This window comes from Microcebus murinus, chromosome 7 (assembly GCF_040939455.1).
Source record: "Microcebus murinus isolate Inina chromosome 7, M.murinus_Inina_mat1.0, whole genome shotgun sequence".
Lineage (NCBI taxonomy): Eukaryota > Metazoa > Chordata > Mammalia > Primates > Cheirogaleidae > Microcebus > Microcebus murinus.
Window position 1 is genome coordinate 84,339,271 of NC_134110.1, and position 15,928 is coordinate 84,355,198.

Genomic DNA, 15,928 nt, shown 5'->3' on the forward strand with positions numbered 1-15,928 from the left:
ATTCCAGTATTTGCCTCCCTCCAGATACAGATTCATCTGTATCTAAAGGGAGTTTTTCCCACAAATGACAGTGACTAGAATTTCATATGTATTGTTCTCTTCTCACCCAAGGCAACTCTTAAGAAAGAGAACAATATGTGGAATACTATATGTAGAAAATTTCTGTATAGTCATAAAAGTACTCTAGCATACCAGGGGCATGCTTCATTTAGGAGATATATGGATAAACAAGGGAGGAAACAGACATTTATTGACTGATACTATATATCAAATATGAAGTTGGCATTGCATACCTGGTACATTTTTGCTTACAAATCTTTATTTTAAATCAAATTGTGATATGATGTTTGAAGACTAATCCCTGTAAGTAGGACTAATGTGTAATGGTGACCCATGGTCTTTCAGATATTTGTTTGTTTTAGTCATAGATTTCATTAATAAATTTATTTCTGCCCTCAACTATATATATACAACTGAGTCACTTAAGAATTCTGACTCCTTTGAGCTGGAAGAGACTTTGGATTTTATTCTAAGATAAAATTTTATATGTAAATACACATTTGAGACTACATAAATAAAACATTGTATTAGGAATGTAGTTTACTTTTACTTGATTTTAAACCCTGACAGATTTTAGATTCTAGAAAGTTCTGCCATCTTAACATAGTCACATCAAAAAACAGATTTAACTATCAGAGAAAATGAATAGTTTTTAAACTTCTAAATGGCTTTCATCTATAATTTTCATTGTTTTGAGTATAAGAAAAGTCCAGAATCAAGTCCTAAAATGGAATATTTGAGAAAACAAGGCTACTATAGAAAATAGTACAGGGTTCCCAGTTTGAAAAACTTTTATTAAAGGAAAAGAGATAGTAGATAGTACATTATGAGCAGTTTTCAATAATTTCAGCATATATGTGAGGAATTAGATGGATATGAAGTCAGTCTGCTGTAGAATGCCATCCCATGGAACATCGGAATTGATTCCGCTAAAGAACAGGAAATGGAACATCTTTTATTCACTCTGGGCAAATACTCATTAAGTACCTAAATATCCTGGGTAGCACACTAAGCACTGGGCCTGGGAGAAGTTATGGTCAGGTTGGGGACTAGCAGGTAAATAAAACCAATATACAGAAGATCAACCACTACCATGAATTAGTCCTGTCTCCAGACATCAGTGTTCAAACATTATGCAGTAGTTTGATTAAAAAAATTAAATATTTACAACATTCTGCATGAAATGCATGTAATGCCTGCCCCACATAATCAATGTGTAACCTGATAAATGTGAACTTGAAATGTAGGTAGTGATGTGAAGTATCATAAATGGGAATGGACAGCTCTAACTGAAGGAACTAAGGAAAAATTCAAAGGACACTGGACATTTGACATAGGTTTTAAAGAACACACTGAATTTTAAGGTGGATAAAAAGAAAAGGAATGGCAGGCAGAAGAAGCAAAGTACTGAATATATAAAAGGGCATGATGTTTTAGAAAATACTTACTTTAGAGTAGAAATGGCTAGTGAAGAGCCTGAAAAGATGTGTGTTTTGTTGGGAGTTTGAAATTTTTAGCCATTATACAGAGACCACTACTTACTGTTAAAACAGCAGTGACATAATATGTTTACAGAAAGATGATTCGGTAAACAATGTAAAAGATAAACTAGACAAAAAGGAGACATACTGGTAGCAAAAAGATCAATTAGAGTGGTTTTACACACATCTAGAAAAGAAAGATTGAATTTAGATACAGCTAGTGAACATAGAGGAATGGAGCTAAGGTACAGTTGTCTAAGGTGCAATAGAGAAAATTAAATGATCTTTTGTGCTGACTTCTAAGAGAATGCTTTCACTAGCCTGGTTAGGGTGGAGGCTAGATTTTCATGTGTTAAAGAGTAGAAAGAGACAATTTAAGGAGTATATGGATAATATGAATATGAGATGTTTAGGGCAGGGTTTTATTTTTAGTATAGATGAGATGAATAAACTTAAGAGAGGAAGTTAATGAGTTCCATTTTAAATGTGTATAATTTGAGTTGCCTGTGCAGTTGGAATGGGTCTGATGATCCACAAGAGAAGATAGGACACACAGATTTGAGAGTCATTCTTATATAGATATAATCGAAGCCATAAAAGTAGATAACATTGCCCAGGGAAAGTGGAAAAAGGCCTTGGAGATATTCCTGATGAATATTAACATATAAGGAATTCATTTATTCATTAATTCAACCGATATGTATCAAGCATTTACCATGGCCAGGTACACTTCTTGGCACTGAGGACATACATATCATGAATATGACAGCCAAGGATTCTGCCCTTATGGAGCTAACATTAGAATGGGGCAGGGGGCAAGTAGAAGGACAGACAATAACATCTGAACATGTATGATAAATTCAAATGGTGTTAAGCTCCTAAGGTTACAATTACTTAAAAATTAATCATGAGGTATGAGAAGTATAAAGAATGACTTAGTGTCTCCACTTGTGTTAAAAGTAACTATTTAAACGTGTTAGTCAACCATATTGAGGTATAATTTACATACAATAGAACACATTCATTTTAGTTGTACAGATTGATGAATTTTGAAAAATGTATACAACCATGTGACTACCACCATAACCAAGATGAGTCTATTTCTGTTACTGCAAAAAGTTTCCTTATGCTTCTTTGCAGCCAATTTTCCTCACCTCCAGACAACCACAGAATCTTTTCTGGCACTGAAGATTAGTTTTGCATTTTCAAGCATTTCATATCAATGGAATCATACAGTATGCACGGTTTTGTGTTTGGCTTCTTTCACTCAGTATAATGTTTTTGAAATTCATTCATGTTTTCTACATCAGTAGTTCATTCCTTTTTATTGTGAAGTATGGATATATTGTATAGATATATACCACAAATTGTTTATCAGTTTACCTGTTGATAGACACTTGGGTTGTTTTCAGTTTGAGGCTATTATAAATAAGCTGTTTATGAACATTCATGTACAAGATTTTGTGCAGACACATGTTCCCAATTCTCTTGGAAAATACCTTGGAGTGGAAGTGCTGGATCACATGGTAAGTGTGCATATAATTTCATGAGAAATTTCTAGTTTCTTTTTCAATGTGGGATGTCATATTACATTCCTACCAGCAGTGTATGATGGTTCTATACAATAATATGCTCAATCTTATTTTATTGAGGATATAATGGTATCTCACTAATATTTTAGTTTGTATTTCATTGATGACTAATGATAGCAGCTTATTGCTTATTTCATGGGCTTATCAGTCATTTGTATCTTTTTGTGAGGTGTCCACATCTTTTGCCCAGTTTCCAATTGGATTTTTTCTTATTATTGATTTTTAAGAGTTCTTTATACCCTAAGTAATTTGCATTGCAAATATTATCTGCCTGTCTGTGACTTGTCTTTTTGTTATCTTAATGTGATCCTTTGAAAACAGAAGTTTTCAATTTTGTTGAAGTAAAATTTTCAATATCTTTCCCTATGGTTTATGCCTTTTTGGTAGTATCTAAGGAATCTTTGACTATGCCTAGGTCACAAAGATTTTCTCTTATGTTTTCTTATAGACATTTTATGGTTTTAGCTTTTATGTTTAATGCTAAAATCCATTTAAAATTAACTTTTTTGTGTGTGATATGGCGTTAGTTCATTATTTTCTTGTGGGATATCCAGTTGTTTCACACCATGTATATAATGTGTTGTGTTTTCTCTAGATGCTATCAAGATACTCTGTTTATCTTTGATTTTCACCAGTTTGACCATGCAATGTCTAAGGGTGTTTTTAATCTGGCTCAAGATTTATTTTGCTTCTTAGAACTATATATGTGTGTGTGTGTGTATATATATATATATATATATATATATATATATATATTTTTTTTTTTTTTTTTTTTACTAGTTTTGGAAAGTTTTTAGGTACTATTTTTTCAAAAATTTTCTACTTTTCTACTCTCCTTTTAGAACTCCAATTACACATATGTTGAACCCTTTGATATTGTCCCACATATTTCGGAGGCTCTGTTTATTTTTCTTTAGTCTTTTTGGGTTTATCTCCAAGTTTCCTAATTCTTCCCTCTGTCCTCTCCAATTTGCTCTTGAGCCCCTATAATATATTTTTTATTTCAGTTATTATATTTTTCACATCTGACATTTCCATCTGATACTTTTTTATACTTCCTTGTCTCTGTTGAGATCCCATATTTGTATAGCTATTGAGATCATATATTCCTTTAATTCCTTGAACATCTTTATAATAGCTGCTTTGACATTTTTGTTAATTAAGTTTAACATCTAGGCAATTAGGAGTCAGTTTCTATTGTCTTATTTATGACTGTGTTTTACCCCTTTCCTGTATTTTGCATGTCTTTAATTTTTGTTTGAAAAAATGGACATTGTTGAAAACATATTGTAACATCTTGGATCATCTTTCTTCTGCAGATTAATATTTTTGTTTTGTTTTTGTTTTTTGATTTAGTAGTCAATTAATTTATCTGGAATAAAACTGTAAGCTTTGTCTTCCCCATGGGGATATCCTTCAGCCAATGTCTCCACTCAGTTCTTTCACCTTACAGATGCAGCTTTTTCTCTTGTGGCCCCTGTGCCTGTATAATTTAGTAGAAAGTGGGCTGAGTTTGGGCTGAGTTTATGCTTTGGGCCAAGTTTATGCTTAGAGTTGGGGGCCCACCCTCTTTGCTTTTCCTAGTTTCTAGCATTTTCTACCCTAAATATCCAGCTGATCTATTAGCGTTAAGCCCACTGATACTTCAGGCTAGTAAAGCTTTGGCTTTCTGTCATTGGAGCTGTGTGCAGATTAGGGACTGCATGAAATCCAAAAAGTATCAGATTTTCAAATCTCAGCAGAGTCTCACTGGTTTCTGTCTACTTATAAATTGGGCCCTCTAGACTGCAGGCATCCTCAAACTACGTCCTGCGGGCCACATGCGGGTGTTTTTTGCCCATTTGATTTTTTTACTTCAGAATAAGATATGTGCAGTGTGCATAGGAATTTGTTCATAGTTTTTTTAAACTATAGTCTGGCCCTCCAACAGTCTAGGGACAGTGTTTAAAAAGTTTGAGGACCCCTGCTCTAGAGTCTCCCTTGTGCGTGTGAGGTTTAGCTGTCAGCTGGAATTTGGGTGAAAGATTCAGATTAAATGTTGTACCACTTCTGCAGCTCTCTTGCCTCTAGGATTTCTTCCCTAAATGTCTAGCTCTTCTGCCACCCCTAAACGCTTTCTCTGCCTCCTCCAGCAGATAAGACTGCAGTTTTCCACCAGTAGAACTAAGTAGGGGATACCTTTAGGCAAAAAACCCATAAACTCATAATTCTTACTGTATATACTTTTGATCTTTCAAGGGAAAACTCCACCATAGTACCTGCACATTCCAGTGTCATCAAATATTTTTTCTTTTTTTTTCCTAGATTTTTACATTAACAACTTCAAGGGGCTTTTCCAATGAGTTCATTCTTCATTTGTCAGAAACTAGAACTCTACCAATTGCTTTTAAATATCCATCGAAGTAACCTATTAATTACTAACTGGTAACCTTGACATCTGTGGAAAGAAAATATTTCAAAATATGGGCAAATCTATAAATATAAGATTTTCATTATGTAATTGATGATACAAAAAGACATTGACTTAAACAAAGCAATGCATTCTCATAGTTGTGGAGGCTATAAGTCTGAAATCAGAGTTGGCAGGATTGGTTTCTCCTGGAGGGTTGGAGGAAAAACCTATTCTGTGCCTCTTTTCTAGCCTCTTATGACTGGTTTTCCTTGGCTTGTAGATTGATCATTTTAATCTCTGCCTCCATCTTTACGTGGCCTTCTTCTCTGTGTCTGTGTATTTTTCCTGGTGTGTTCTCTCTTAATTTCTTTCTCTCTCTGTTTAGCGACAGAGTCTTGCTCTGTCATCCAGGCTTGTCTCGAACTCCTGGGCTCAAGTGATTCTCATCACACCTCAGCCTCCCGAATTACTGGGATTACACGTATAAGCCACCATGCCCGACTTGCTGTCTCTTATAAGGAGACTTGTTATTGGATTAAGAGTCTACCCCAAATACAGGATGGTCTCATTCCAAGATTCTTAAGTTACACCTGCAAAGATGCTTTTTTTTTTTTAATCCAAGTTTCATCTCTGGAGACAAAGACCTTATTTTTAAATGTCACGTTCAAAGGTACTAAAGCTTAGCACTTGGACATATCTGTCTTATGGGGGACACTATTCAACTCATTGTATATCTCTTATTTGCTTAAATCTGTACTTTTGTTGCTTTCATCAAGTTTGGGAGTTTTTGACCATATTTTCTTCAAATAATTTTTTTGTTGTTGTTTTTTTCTCTCATCTCCTCCTGGGACTTCATTCACATGTATTTTTTATATTGTCCCACAGATTTCTTGAGGATTTGCACATTTTTTTCTCTGAGCTTGAGATTATACAATTACTATTGACCTATAAGTTCACTGACTCTTTTTTGTATCTCCTTCATCCAGTGATTTTTATTTTTACTTTGGATATTGTTTTCATTTCTGGAATATCCATGTCATTCTTTTTTTAGCTTCTGTTTCTCCACTGAGATTTCCTATTCATTTATTCCTTGTGGACATATTTTCATTTCCATCTTTGAATATAGTTAGCATAGGTGTATTAAAAACCTTTTCTGTTAATTTCAACATTTTCGTTATATTGAGTTTGGTTTCTATTGATTGCCTTTTCTTTTGAAAATGAATCACATTTTCCTGTTTATTCTAGGTCAACTAATTTTAGGTTGCATCCTGACTATTATAAATAATACATTATAGAGACTCTGGATTCTGTTACATTCCCCTGAATAGTTTTGAGTTTTGTTTCCTGAGGCATTTAACCTGGCTAGACTCAAACTCCAAATTTTGTCTTTCTTCTTGAACTTTCTTTTTTTTTCTCTTGGCCTCTGGGACAGTGGTCTTTCCTGGCTTTCTGTCAACTTCTGTGACAAATGTTGCAAAGAAGAACCTAATGTAGTTGTCATTTAGGTGGTTACTGTTCCCTGTTAGAGTGGCTTCAATTGAAACTTTTTATAATGAAGTGAATAGTAGGGGAGAAAGTTGAGTTAGTGATAGTAATACTTTCTTAGAGTAAAAGTACAGATATCTGAAAAATAATCTTTAGTGTTTGCTACAAATTTGAATTTGCAGCTTAAGCAGCAACTTATTTCTACTTAGCTTTTGCAAATCAAGTAGCATGTATTGATGTTTCTTGGTTCAGGCTTCTTATACATAGGCTTATATTATAATTTTTTGCCCTCTAAAACTCTGACTTAAGGAAGAACCTTTAACTCTTCTTTTTCATGATGTTTTAGATAGTGTGATTTTCCAGCCTTTTATGCCAGAAATATTTTTTTTTCCCCATGTGTGTCATAGGTGGACAGAAATATTTTTTACTGCATCCATTTCCCTTCCCATATCAAAGGTAGAAAGTACTACATTGTGCCAGTGACTTTGTTTTTCTAATTAAGAGATAATTTAGTCCCCACTGATTCTCTTCTTTCATTGTTTGAAGATTGTTTTAATATAAAATTCTGATACACATAGAAAAACTTAAGTTTTATCTGTTGTCTACTCTAATAGGCTCTTGGCTTTCTTCAAGTCTGCTTAATTCTTAACACTAAGGGTTTTGTTTCCTATTATAAATGGCTGTTAAAAGAGAATTTTAGACTTTCAGAAAAATAGTACTAAATTTAACATTAGCAGTTGTATAACCATTGTCTAATTATTAGTACCAGGAAATCAATGATGATACAATACCATTAACTAATTTACAGATCTTATTCAAATTTTGCCAGTATTCCTACTAATGACCTTTTTCTGGCCCAGGATCCAGTATGGGATCCCACATTGCGTTTAGTTGTTGTGTCTCTCAGGTCTCTTGTAATCAAGTAATAGTTTTAGTCTTTCATAATCTTGACATTTTTAAAAAACACTGATCACTTATTTTGTAGAATGTTCTTGAATTTGAGTTTCTGCAATGTTTTCAAATGATGAGATTGAGGTTGTGCATTTTTGGTAAGAATATAGCAGAAGCTATACCCTGCTCAGTGGTCTTTACGTGAATCTGTTTATACCATAATTGTCTTAAGTATTTCCTCTACATACATTGAGAACCACATCAAACAGTATTATAATTTTTGTTTCAAATATCAAACATAATTTAGAAATTCAAGAAGAGAAGGAAAACCTATTATATTTACCAATATTTTTACTCTTTTCTGTGTTTGTTCTTCCTAATGGAGTCCCCAAATTCCTGCCTTTATCATTTCCTTTCTGCTTCAAGAACTTAATTTTAGCCATTGTTTCAAGGTAGGTATGCTCTCAACAAACTCTCAGTTTCTTTTTATTTGAGAATGTTTTGGGTTCCCCTTCATTTCTCAAGGTTGTTTTTGCTGGACATAAAAATCTGGGTTGACAGTTCTTTCAGCACTGGGAATTGTCCCAATTCTATCTGATGTCCATGGTTTTTGTTGAGAAGCTGCTGCTATTCTAATTGTTTTTCTTCTATAAGTAAGGAGTTGTTTCTCTCTCACTACTTCCAAAATTTTTCTTTGTCTTTAATATTCAGAAGTTTGATTATTATATCTTGGAGTAGATTTATTTGTTTTTATCCTGTTGGAGCTTACCCAACTTCTTAAAGGTGTAGGTTTATATCTTTTACCCCAATTGGGTAAATTTTCAACCATTGTTTCTTGGAATTCTTTTTCAGTCCTATCCATTATCTCTTCTCATTCTGGGACTTTCGTGACACAAATATTGTTAATCTTCTACAGACCCTTGAGAGACTCTGTTTATTTTTTTCTCAAACTGATTTCTCTTTGTTTTTCAGATTGGGGAATTTATATTTTTCTATCTTCAAGTTAATTGATTCTTTTCTTTGTTCTCTCTATTTTTCTGTTAAGCCTATCTATTGAGTTATCTTCTGTTTCTTTGGTTTCTTCTGTTTCTTTGACTATTTTTAAAAATTTGTTTGAATGTGTATATAATTGCGTATTAAAACATTTTTATGATGGCTACTTTAAAATAATTGTCAGATAAGTGGTGTTGGCATCTAGTGATTGTCTTTTCTCATTCAAGGTGACATTATTTTGCTTATTGGCTTATTCAGTAGGAAGTGATTTCCTATTGAATTCTGGACATTTTGGGTATTATGTTCCTAAAACTTCTGTTTTAGTAAGCCTCTGACATTGCACCAGCTAGGGAATAGGGGTGCCAACTTGTTATTGGAAGTTCATGTTTTCCATCTAGCTTCTGTTGACACTCTAGTAGGAAGAAGGATACTTGTTACAGCTGGGTGGTGGTGAAGGTCCTGACCTCCCACTGTGTCTCTCCTGACACCACCTGGGCAATGAAGGTTAGGGTGCCTCATCACCAGGTAGAAGTGAAAGTCCAGGGATCCAACAGAGATCCTCATTTGGCCTTCTCTGTCACAACTCTAGCAGAGAAGTTGGTCAGCTCATTACAATCTGGTAAGGATGAAAGTGTAGGCTCCCCATTTGACCTTTACTGTTATGGATGGGGATAGATCTGCCATATTTTTCCATGATCTTTACCTGGAGTAGAGTTATTATTGTCTAAAGGTTTTCTATATTATTAGATTATTCCTTTCCTGGTCCTTTGGTTAGAGAGAGGAGGCTTTCTTAGTTGTTTTTTTTTTTTTTTTTTTTTTGCTATATCTATTGGCATTTTTTTCAGGTTGCTGGCTTCTTTAGCACCCAGTCCAGGATATGTAAGGCAAAAAGAAAACCCAGGAATTCACCACTGGAATTATTCCTTAGGACCCAAGGACCCTAGGGTCTTTCTGTTACTCTGTTTCTGAGTTCTCTTATGTTTGTTTGTATATAATATCTAGAATTTTACTTGTACTTAAGCAGGAAGGATAGGGAAAAGTAACTCTGTCTGGAGTAGAAGTTATAAATGGTCTTTCATGATTAATATAACTGTATTTTAAATACAAATACATATTGTGTGTTTCTAAAATCTGTAATTCCTTAGTAGAAAGCACCATATTCCAATATTCTTATTAAAAATTAAATTCCATTATAAATTAAGCCAGCATATAACGAAAAGATTTGTAAGGTCTTGTCTTTGATGCCCATTTTCTAAAGTGATATTCAATACAGTAGAATTCTAATATATAAAAAGCAGTAGAGTTGGCCCTGTTAAGAGAAGAGTTTATATTACTTTAACTTTGGTGGTATACTAAATGCCTGTATAACTGTAATTTTCCTTTGACCTTGAAGAGAATTTTTTTTTATTAAAAGGTTAGTTTTTTACAAAGCCCTCTAGATTTTAATGTGGTTTGTTTTGCATATGTATAAGAATGTATGTGGGTATATCAAAACATGAGTAGTGTTATAGAAATGCAAAACTAGAATAATTGTGTGTGTTTGTGTGTGTGTGTATATATATATATGTGTGTGTGTGTATATATATATATATATATATATATATATAAATAAATAAATAGCTGCCTGCTGCCAGGGTTGAGAAACCTGCAGCCTTAAGGCCACGTGGGGCCTTCTAGGTCCTTAAGTGTGGCCTTTTGGCTGAATCCAAATTTTATAGAACAAATCCTTTTAAAGGGGGTGCAGTAGAGAAAGATGAAGCTTTTCTTGTCTTTGATGCTTAAAAAACAACAATCTTGAAATTAGAAGGCCACAGCTTCCCTACCCCTGCTTGGCATTAGTCAATGGAAACCAAAAAACAAAAATGTTTAAAATTTTTGTCATATACATGCTCATCACTTACAGTAAGATTGCTATTATCCCTCTTAACAATACTGATAGCGTATCTGTTGTTGCATTTGTTAGACAGTTTTTATCTGTGGCTTCTACTAGAAATAAATCTTTACATATCACTGGCAGATTTTTGAATACCACATATAATAAGCACGTAATTTTCAAAGCTTATCCCAAATAGAATTTCTAAAAGAGAGAAAAGATAATTGCAAGTTGTGTCTCAGTCTGTGTAATGCAATTTCATTTATTCATTTATCCCTCTCTCTTTAGAGGTATTAATGTGACAGACATATTGCATTTAGAGTGAAACACAGAGTATGCATCAACTAAGTCACTGGTACATGACTGAGCATGTTAAATATATGTTCACATTTTTGTTACTAATGAGTAGAATATAGTGTTTGTTAGTTATGAAAGGAATTGGGGAAAAAAACCTAAGAGAAACTCAGTAATGGACATTATTCTAATTAATATTGTTCTTAATAATTATATATCTTAGCATTTATTTTATTATGAAGGGATATGTTATAATCATGATGACTATCTGATATTATTTTAATCCTAACCATGTGCCAGCCATAGTTCTAATACTTATGAATAAACTAATTTTAGTGATTGCTTATAAATTAATTCATTAGTTATAAATCGAACTATTAATAACATAATGTAGATTTGTACTGTTGGCCATAGTTGACCCAAATAAGTAAGATAATTTACTTGTCATCAAGTGATCTAAAAAAAGTATTTAAGAAATGTTTAGGCCGGGCGCTGTGGCTCACGCCTGTAATCCTAGCTCTTGGGAGGCCGAGGCGGGCGGATTGCTCAAGGTCAGGAGTTCAAAACCAGCCTGAGCAAGAGCGAGACCCCGTCTCTACTATAAATAGAAAGAAATTAATTGGCCAACTGATATATATATAAAAAAAAATTAGCCGGGCATGGTGGCGCATGCCTGTAGTCCCAGCTTCCCGGGAGGCTGAGGCAGAAGGATCACTCGAGCCCAGGAGTTTGAGGTTGCTGTGAGCTAGGCTGACGCCACGGCACTCACTCTAGCCTGGGCAACAAAGCGAGACTCTGTCTCAAAAAAAAAAAAAAAAAAAAAAAAAAAAGAAATGTTTAAAAGCAACTTAATCTATTCATTTAGGTCAGTATTTATGAAGCAGATCTATTTGAGCCTTGCCAAGAACGTGCTATTCTGCATTAATAAAGATTTTAGTCTTTTGTATAGCTAGTGTGCAGACTCTACAAGAATCAAGCAGGTTTTGAGTATCCTAAGATTTAGTGTTAAACTTTTGGTCTTGCGCTCCTTGCTGTCATGTACTCTTCTGTCCAGGGCTTCTATGCAATAGCTGCAATGGAATCACTGCCCACTGCTGTGAAGTAGACCCCATAGTGAATGAACCTAAGGTGTGCTAATCAAACATGTTTTTTTGATATAGTGATTATATTATGTACCACATATGAATATATAGGCCTTTATCTTTCCTTAATGATCTAACAGGCAACTTTCTTTTTTTTGAGACAGATTCTCACTCTGTTGCCCTGGCTAGAGTGCCGTGGCATCAGCTTAGCTCAAGGCAACCTCAAACTACTGGGCTCAAGTGATCCTTCTGCCTCAGCCTCCTGAGTAGCTGGGACTACAGGCATGCGCCACCATGCATGGCTAATTTTTTCTATATATTTTTAGTTGGCCAATTAATTTTCTATTTTTAGTAGAGACAGGATTCTCGCTCTTGCTCAGGCTGGTTTTGAACTGACCTTGAGTGATCCTCCCGCCTTGGCCTCCCAGAGTGCTAGGATTACAGGCGTTAGGCACTGCGCCCTGCCCAGGCAATTTTCTTTAAACATGGGTCTGACTAAAACTATGATGCTCAAAAACTGGTAGTGTTCAACCGGGATTTGAGGGGGAGACCCACATTTTAAGGAAGTGGTGAGCATTGTGGGGGGGGGGAAGGGATTACCTCTATCACTTTTTAGGGAGAGGTAAAGATATACATTGTAACCAGAATGTCTGAAAAAAAGAAAAAAAATCTGTAATCGGGAAGTGGGCAGGGGGAAGGGGGGAGGAGGGGAAGGGTATGTACTAACACAGTGGGTTAGTGCGCACCACCTGGAGGCTGGACACGCTAGAAGCTCTGGCATAGCGGAGTAGGGGAGGGGGTGCAGGGGCAAGATATGTAACCCTAACAATATCTGTACCCCCATAATATGAAGTAATAAAACAATAAATAAAACCATGGGTCTTTTTCATACCCTCCTCATTGTTATTCCACAGGGGTGGCCATTTAAGACATCTGACAGACAAGCAGTTAACCCAGTTCCCTGGTGAGATTAGTAAAATATTTAGTAGTCTTGCAACATCAAGGAACTTCAGCCCTGTAGGGAACAGTTTGATTCAACATTTTTTGGGAGATGGAGGTAGAGAATCTAAATTTTCACTTGGATGGCCCCTCATATTTTCAAACAGCTATGAAAAAATTCAAATACCTGCCTTTTTATGTTAATTATTTTAAGACTTATGGTATTTTATTTCTCAAATTGTATGAATAGTCGAAGTGATTTGTGTCTCTCTCTTCAAGAAAAAGAAATCCATTGAAGAGAGATCAATGTCAGAATGTACAAGTATATAGTATCTCATCTGGATTTACGGGATTACAAATCAAACTAGAATACTTACATTAAAATAAAAATTATACAGTTGTAAATTTCAAAGAAAGCCATGTTATTTAATTGACATATTGAAAATTATGACTCACCTTTCAGTGGAATAATTTTTGTAAATTCATGAGAGAAAAATAAAAAGTCAATTTATAGTAGTTGATGATGTTATAAATCCAGAACAAGTTATACAACATTATAAAAATCAAGACTGATTGCTTACATTTTAGAGTATGAAGGTAGCAAAATTATATGATTTATAAATAATAAATCTTAAAGTAAACATAGGGAGGTGACTTTTAATCTTCTGAAATTATCTTTATTCATTTTTCTTTCACCAAAATCAAGGTCCTGTGAAATTATATATTGGAATTTCTAGGGCCACATTTGTAGAAACACACTACTTTGTTCTAACAGAAAGATTTTATTCAATTCTGAAGATTTATGCATTGCAGAACATAATGGAATTTTATTGCCCTAGTTATTTCAATATAGTGTTTTAAGATTCCTGGTTCTTGCTAATGCTTTGATGCATAGGAAGCAAAGATTTAGAAGGGTTAATTTCAATGTCATTCACCTTTTTTTTAATTTCACAGTTTTGAACACTAATGCTTTTATTCCCAAGCAGAAAACATAAACCTGAAAAGAGCCATATCAAACTTGTTTTTATCAGTCATTGGTCAAATATGTAAAATGTGACTCTTTCTTAAGGTCTTTTATCAGCATATTATTATTTTTTGTTCAATTCAAAGTTGGATCCTCAAGCAATAGTTTCATATATTTTTTCACATATTTTTACATGGTTTATTGGGCAGTCTCAATGCAGCAGGGGTATAACGTGGAATGATTTTATATTTCTGCAGTCACTGTTTTCCTCTGCACTTCGTCAAATTTCCCATTGATGTTTCTTTGTGATTTCTTTGGCAAATCTTATAGTTTTCCCATTACCTTTAGTTTTTAAAAATGTAGTCCAGTTCAGTATAAAATTCCAAGTTCTTATCCCTTCATTGCAAGCCATATGTTTTGGCTTAAAAGACTTAGAGGAGGGAGGGGACACATCAATATCTTTCTCTCCTCCTCTCACTCCAGTGTCTTTGAGTGTTTTTGGTTGGTGGGTACGAGTTTGATCTGGTTCTCAGAAACCTTCTTGCACACTCTACCTCTGTTTCATGGCCTTACTACTCTAGTGTGGGGAGGGGAACTGGAGGAGGGGAAGTTGTCACTCTTAGCTTGGTTTCATCCAATGCTGGTGGTCTCCACTGTAGGTTTCCATATAGATTATGTCCATGGTTTTCTTGAGTCAGTGGTCAGTTTCTTCCAACTCACTCTGGCCCCAAGGACAGCCATGTTTCCATGCTGTCGAATCCCTCTGTTGGGTTCTGTGGATGTTACTCTGGCTGGCCTGAGTAGCCCTTTGGCTTCTGGTAGATTCTCTTTCATTCCCTCCAAGGGCTATGGAGATCTAGAGTGAGTAGATCTTCCTTTATCCTTTTCATTTTTTCAGGTACCTCTCATGCCCAGGACTTCTTAGTAAGCTTTCAGATATATCTCCACGCCCAGTCTCTGTATTTTCATATGTTTCTAAACTGCCAGGGACATGTATCAAACTAAGACAAAATTTATTTTCTAAGTGGGCTGACAGTTTCAATTCTTAACAAGCTTCCCACCAGGGAATGAAATGTCAGTCTTTCTCTCATGCAGGTATTCCCACTCTATACCACCTATTCTTATAGAGCTACCTCACTAACTGGAAATATTATATTCCTCATCAGGCTGACAATCCAGATGACTCCCTGCTGTCCACCTCCCCATCCCTTGTTCCTCTGTGTATTCTTTGTGATTCAACCAGTTGTACTGACTTCTACAAGAGGGTAGGGGATAAGGCCTAGCCCTAAATGTTGGTAGCTCTCTAGAGCTCCTTTTATTGTTGGCTGTGGGTCTTAGTGTCAGTTCTGGGGTAATAGGAAAAATCTTGCTGGAATTAGGTTCTTTTGTGAGTGATGAGAAGCTCAGTGACTTAAACAAAATAGAGATTATTTTTCACTCACTTGAAGGTCCATAAGCTTGCAGTCTAAGGCTGGTATGATGGTTCTTTTCCATGAAGTCCTCAGGGACCCAGGTTCCTTCCAACTCACCACTCTATCATATCTAGGGTTTGGTCCTTGTTTTCATGGTCAAAGATGGTAATATCTATATAATAAGCAGCAGGTTGGTGAAATGGGTAAAGAAGAGAAAAAGGCACTCACCTAAAGTCTCCTTTTAAAAAGTTTCCACAAAACTGCCACGGAATTCTTCCATCTGCAGTCCGCTTAGTGACCTGGCTTGTTGTAGCTACAAAGGATCCTGGGAAATACAGTTTTTATTGTGAATATCCCAGTGCCCAGCTAAGATTGACAGTAGAAGAATAGTGAGGGACAGCCAGCAGTCTCTGTCACTTCACTGGCCACTGTGATACCTTTAGAGCTGTGTGCTAGCTTGTACCTTTACA

The 15,928-nt window shown here is 35.1% G+C and overlaps 1 protein-coding gene and 1 long non-coding RNA gene across 12 annotated transcripts in view; one reads left to right on the forward strand and one right to left on the reverse strand.

Moving 5' to 3' along the window:
• The window catches only part of STAU2 (staufen double-stranded RNA binding protein 2), a 311,803-nt gene that overhangs the window by 186,542 nt on the left and 109,333 nt on the right, over positions 1-15,928 (forward strand). The gene's annotated exons all lie outside the window — the stretch shown is intronic.
• LOC142871945 (uncharacterized) lies at positions 834-15,775 on the reverse strand. The gene is made up of 2 exons (XR_012920199.1): positions 15,687-15,775; positions 834-989 (listed from the first exon to the last, which is right to left on the reverse strand). It is a non-coding gene; the product is annotated as an uncharacterized LOC142871945 (long non-coding RNA).